The sequence below is a fragment of the Dipodomys spectabilis genome, unplaced genomic scaffold (assembly GCF_019054845.1).
Source record: "Dipodomys spectabilis isolate Male_0828 unplaced genomic scaffold, ASM1905484v1 ptg000091l, whole genome shotgun sequence".
In the NCBI taxonomy this organism is placed as follows: domain Eukaryota; kingdom Metazoa; phylum Chordata; class Mammalia; order Rodentia; family Heteromyidae; genus Dipodomys; species Dipodomys spectabilis.
The window spans coordinates 3,338,649-3,345,062 of NW_024870768.1; the positions used below are offsets into that span (position 1 = coordinate 3,338,649).

The following is a 6,414-nucleotide window of genomic DNA, read 5'->3' on the forward strand; positions in this document are numbered from 1 at the left end:
TTCTTTTTGCTTATGTGGTGCTGAGGAATCGAACCCAGGGCCTTGAGCATGCAAGGCAAGCGCTCTACCACTGAGCCACCTTCCCAGCCCGAGTGATAGTTTTTTTTTAAGGCCTTAAAAAAGTTGTTCCTTTGGTTCCCTAACTGCCTGATTTAGAATGAGTGTTCCTGGCTATGGAGTTAAGTTGTGGGGCTGCAAAAGTGAACCATGAGACCCCAAATCAAGTAGATACTTCGTGGTCAATCCTGGTCCCAAGAGGGCAGTGTGTCTCTGCAGTTACAACAATGCCTCATGCTCACAGTGGGTCTGGAAAACAACTGTTCAAGCTACAGCAGTCAGCAATTTCTCCAAACTGATGAACTGATAGGAGCTCTAATGCCCTTTCCATTCTTTTAGCAAGCAGATCAATCCACTTCCCCCAGCATCCTGCAACTTTATGCAACTTAGCCTCCCAAGGCAGAAGTCCCTGAATTCCCCTCAATTATGGATCTGGCTATTTGCTATCATAACTCTGCATTGCAGTCTTGACATTACTGAATAAGCATGTCCTCTGAAGGCTATAGTAGTAGCAGCAGCAACAGCAGCTCTCCCACTGGGTGCTCACTTAGTGCGCAGCTCAGGGCTAAGCAGGCCTGCACATAGGTCTCCATGGTATGCTGAGGCGGCTTAGGTTCTCAAGGTTTGCAGCTGTGATGAATGCTTTCCTAGCAGGGTGCTGATCCGCCCTCTGCATACTGCAGCAGGTCTTTAGGGTACAAGGTGTGTGTGTTGGGTGGTGCTCCCTGTATATGGAAGGCAGAGGCTCAGGCCCTCCATTCAGCTCCTCAGTGCACCAGTACCCCCATGCACCTTTCTGGCGCGAACTCCTGGGCCTGGCCCACAGGCTAGGTGCGAGCACACCTGGAATATACGCACAGCAGGGAACAAGCACCCAGCCTGTGCCCCCCCCCCTCCCCCCCCCCCCCCCCCGTGGCAGATTCATGCCTCGAGCAAGCATACATGGGTCCCATGGAACTTCTCTGGGAGCTATGCCAGAGTGACCACGGGGCCTGGTGCACATAAGTGAAAAGAAGGTGGCCGTGGGCTTCAAATAACAGATTTGGGGCTCTGATGGGGCCATTTCTTTTACTTTATCTTTTTTTTTTTTTTACCAGCTGTAGAGCTTGAACTCAGGACCTTGGCACTGTCCCTGAGCTTTTTTTGCTCAAGGCTAGCACTCTACCACTTTGAACTACAGCTCCACTTCTGGTTTTCTGATGGTTAATTCGAGATGAGTCTCATGGACTTTCCTGCCCTGGCTGGCTTCAAACCATGATCCTCTGATCTCAGACATCTGAGCAGCTAGGATTATAGGCATGAGCTACCAGTGTTATCTTTTATTTTTCAAAATAATTTCAGGGAGAGAAAAAAGTAAGCTGAGAAAAATTTTTATTTTTCAGTGGTGCTGGCCCAGTATGAGCAGGTGATTTTTCTCTGCATTGATTGGCTTTAAGGTTTCTATCATGGGTGCTCATGGTAGTCAGATTATCAGTCATCTCTGGGCATTTTTTGAGGTCAACAGCTGAGTGCTGCACATAGGCAATATCATCCCTCAGAGCTTCTTGGCTTTGTACAATTATTATTGTCATTTGAGGCAGGGAATGTTTGGCTCTGCACACTGCTCCTAGGGTGAGAGAGCCCAGCCACTTGCACAGCAGCATAGTGAGCTTGTCAGCTTGCCCTTTCCCTGCTGGTACCTGAAAAATGGAGGCTATAATTGAGAAGGGATGCAGAGCACTCCGAGGCCTCTCCCAGAGCATCATCAGCAACATGAATGGGAGTTATCCAGTATGGGAAGACTTCATAAAGGAGGAAAGCAACAGTCCCGACTAAGGACAACAGTAGTAGCAGTAGCTGCCTTCTTGGATTCCTTTCAGAAAGTAGCTGGGATTGCCACCAACTCTCCTGGGTGGCACCAGGAAGATCAGTTCAGCTCTCACCAGGATGTGCATACAACATAGAAGCGTGTTTTCAAGTGCTCTAATTGATTGATCAATCAGCCCACTTCAAGAGCAGATGGAAGAACAGAAGAAAATGGCCAACCAGCTGGACAAGGACCAAGCAAAAGAATGTAAGAAAGCTCACCAAAAGATCTAAAAAATCCCTCAGACATGCTAAAACTGCAGAAAAAGGCCAAAACAGGGAGAGGGGACATATAACCTCAGCTGTATAGTACTCTCCAAGACATCAATGATAAAAATTTCCTCTTGGAAGAAACAGAAAAGCAGGCCTTCTGCAAGGTATTGATTGATGAATGAGGTCACTTCTGCAACTTCATCTCCATGCTTTGGCCAGGATTGAAGAAGAAATCTCAATGCTAGGGGAAAATCACTCACTTGCAGAGCATATCAGAAGATCTAAAAAGTCTGACCTGGACCCCCACAAACTTCCCTCTTTAAGTGAACAGATGATTTTGGACTTGAAAGGTTCTGATTACAGTTGGTCCTATCAGATACTACCCTGTTCCCATAGCACCACCATGTCTAGAAAGTCAAGTGTCTACAGCAGTCTGAACACTGTCAACAGCAGCAACTCTGTGTCCAGCAGCTCCCACTTGCATTCCCCCAGCTCAAATTTATTGACACTGAAATTCCAACCTGGCCCAGTAAGCACCAATGTATCTCCTCATATGACTCAGTATCCATATCTTAGGATACCTTTTCTGTTGGGTCCACTCAGGAAAAGGGCCACTTTTCTCCATGTGAGTCTGCACATAGACTTCCTCCTCCCAATTTGTTCTCCATGCTGGACTGTACAAGTCCTCACCTAGAAGTCTCCACTCAGCACTTGTATCACCCAAGTGACTGGCACACCTGGGGTCAGTTACCTCCCCTTTCTTCGAGGTCACACCCTGAACTGCCCCTGTCACTCCTCCTTCTGACCATGGGAGTTTCTCAGACTCTGAGGTTGACCCCATCTGCCGCGGCCGTACCTCCTCTAAGCCCTCTCCCTACTTTAACCCCAGATCTACCTGGAGTAGCCCCTTCTCTGTGTACCTTCCACTGCATGTTGTCTAGCAGTTGGGATAATAAACTTTTCTCCGCCTGAATAATCTCATGGCAGTTCCTTTTGGCAAAACCTTATGCTTTCCACTCCATGTTGCTTCCACTATGACACCTGAGGCCACCAACAAGTTGACTAATGGGCTTTCTCACTATAGTTTATCAAGTATGTCCCATGTGGGGCCCATGGGTGCAGGCCCACCATTACCTTTCCCTCATTGCCTGCCTGGTTGCCTCCCCTCTGCTCCTTTGGGTCACCTCTGTCCACCTTCCAGACTGCATTTATTATTTATTACACCTTTGGGTCCAGTATGTGCCCATCATCTCAGATACTGAGCTAGAAGGACTGGGCTAAGCCAGGACCCTATGACCAGACAATGGTGAATACCCAGAGTGCAAAGAGAAGTACAAGCCAGATGCCAACAAAGGAAGACCCACTACTGCAGGAGGTACGGTGGCAGCTGCAGAGGAGGCACAGAGACTATGGAACATGACTGTGTCGCAGCCACTAGGCTTGGTGAGGAGATGGAAGCATGTGAGGAGCTGGCAACTGCCTTGTTATGGGGACTCCAGCTGGACACACAGAGGAGCAGCCAGGACTCCTTGTAGTGCTCCAACAGTTACAACACCCAGACAACCACCCTGTGCTGTTCCTAGGACACCATTCTCTCCCAACTTTCAGATTATGATTATTTCTCTATAAGTGGTGACCAGGAACAGAGCATCAGGACTTAGACAAATCTTCTACCATTCCAAGAAACAGTAACATCAGCCCAGTCTTACTGGTGCATGTTCCAAGTCAAGTACCAAGCCTCCATAGTCAGTCCTCCCACAACCCTTCAACCTGCTATGGTCACCCCAGGGGCTGCAACCATTGGACAGACCCCTTCCACCAAGCTTTCTGTCTGCCGGGGGACTACTAGGGCAGGTCCCATCCCCACCAAAATACCAATAATCCCTGTAAAAACCCCAACTATCACAGACCTACCCAGGGTCCTGCCAGCCACTCCAGATGGGCCAGAGAAGAGGGGTGAGTACAGCCCTGAGTCTCCATCTGTGGGTGAGGGCTTCCAGGGTGGCACCAATATTTCTGATTCCATGTGGAGTGGTCAAGCCTCCATCAACCTTCCACTTTCAGGCCCCGAAATCCAGTATATTAGAGGAGCACAGACAATTTCAGAGAGCAAAGGCAAAAATCAGGAAAGGGATCTCCTGAGTGCCAGTGTCTCCCCAGGCCAGAGTTCAGAGAGTGACCCTGTAGACCTGAGCCCGAAAGATGCTCCTCAAGGAGAAGACATGCTGAACTCCATCCGAAGTGGTGTGAAACTACTTAGCCTCATGCTTCTCCGAGGCTCCTGTAGGCTCCCAGAAAATGTTGCCCTGAAGGAACAAACTCTTTAATAAAACCTGGTTTGTCTCAATCCATTCCAATGTATAATCAAACAAAAAATTGTAGGCAACTCAGAATTCAGCTCTTTTGAAAAGTACTGAACGTCTTTAGATAAGAATTAAAAGCATGGGGGGGGGTAGGGGGGGAAGGATTGGGCGGGGGGGGAGGGGGGAGGCTGGGAAGGGAGGTGAAGGGTAAACAAAGGAGGAGGCTGCAATGCTTGGTAAGAAATGTATGCATTATCCTGCCCATGTAATTGTAACCCCTCTGTACAGTATGTTCTCAAATAAAATAAAATTAAATTAAAAAAAAAAAGAATTAAAAGCAACATACATAACTAAAAAATAAAGAAAGTTATCCTTAGGGCTGTGTGATATAGTCAGGTTAAAATTAATCCTCAGAGAACCAATGCAACAGCAGTAATCACAAGATAGTATGTTGGAAATGATCTGTACTACTTGCGTGGGTGAGGGGTTGAGGGAGGAGGAAAGAGGGAGAAAAATGAGAGAGGGGGTAACAAGTTCGACAAGAAATATACTCACTAACATACTTATGTAACTGTAACCCCTCTGTACATCATCTTGACAATAAAATTTAAATTAATAAAAAAAACTAACCCTCATTGGTCCATTTTCATTTGTTAGGCAACTTGTGGGTGCGAAATAAACAAGCATCTGGGCTTCAGGTCCAGGCTGGGCAAGCAGATCTGCACTGCAAGGAATGTTTACCTTTTCCAAAGAATAATCAAACACAGTATCAAAAGGGGATAAACCATAGGAAAAAAAACACAAAAGAAAAAAGTAGTCGGGTGCCAGTGGCTCATGCCTGTAATCCTAGCTACTTGGGAGGCTGAGATCTGAGGATCATGATTCAAAGCCAGCCTGGGCAGGAAACTCCGTGAAACTCTTATCTCCAATAAACCATCAGAAAACCGGAAGTAGCGCTGTAGCTGAGGTGGTAGAGCACTAGCCTTGGGCTGAAGAGCTGAGGGACAGCGCTCAGGCCCAGAGTTCAAGCCCCATGACTGACAAAAAAGAAAGAAAGAAAGAAAGAAAAATGAAATCACATAGTACATTAAAAACAAGTGTATTTGATTTTGGTACCCTGGGTAATATATATACATTTATCTGAATTAGGGAAGGGAAATATGTATCATTGTTTTAATTTTCAAAATTAATACAGTTCTCCATATAGTTTTGGACATAGTTACAATTGCTTGTTTAGCTATTCTCTTCCTCCTTGCCCACACTAGAATGCAAGGTAATGGCAGCAGGATTTTAAAGTTAGTTTATGAAGGATTCTGGATACTGAGAACACAGTCTAACATAGGTAAGGGATGGTAAATATTTTCTGCATCAGTTACCTGAACCCCTGTACTGGCTCTACACATACAGCCATCTAACCTCCTAGAATTTCCTGTCTAAACTTTGTCCTGAAATTGCTTTTTATCTCAGCCTCTAAGGGTGCTGAGAGTCTATGGAGGCACTGTTTTAACCCCAGAGGCATGGACAACTGGAGTCAGGTGTCCCAGGCTGGAACTCTTTTCCTTCCTGGTCATATATTAGGGATATTACCTAATCTTCTCGATATAGAAATCTCTTTTTCAACGTGTATACTACAGGTTGACAAATTTCCCCTACTTCATTGGATAGATAATTGTGAATGCTTCCTGGAGTGGAGATTTGTAAGGATGGGTAAACCAGACAAATTCACTGGCCTGTGTTGGCTAGTGGAAGAGAAAAAACAAGGAACCATCATTTATCAGCTGGGTAGGGTTGGGGCTGGGAAAGGTTATAAAGAGGATTTTGAAGGAGCTCAAAGGCAGGTCTCCTGTCCAGTGGTTAGGAAAGAGATCATAAAAGGCCTTCTGGAAGAAGTGCCACCTAAGCTGGGTCCTGAAGGGTGAACAAGAGGTGAAAGTCTTGCAAGGAGCCATCCTATTCCCCAACTTTTTAATCTAAAAATGTTGTGCTCATCCATTCA

The 6,414-nt window shown here is 46.3% G+C and overlaps 1 pseudogene; it reads left to right on the top strand.

Annotated features, from left to right (window-relative positions):
* The first annotated feature begins 1,710 nt into the window (after window positions 1-1,710).
* LOC122112040 lies at window positions 1,711-4,442 on the top strand (annotated as a pseudogene).
* The last annotated feature ends 1,972 nt before the right edge of the window (window positions 4,443-6,414 follow it).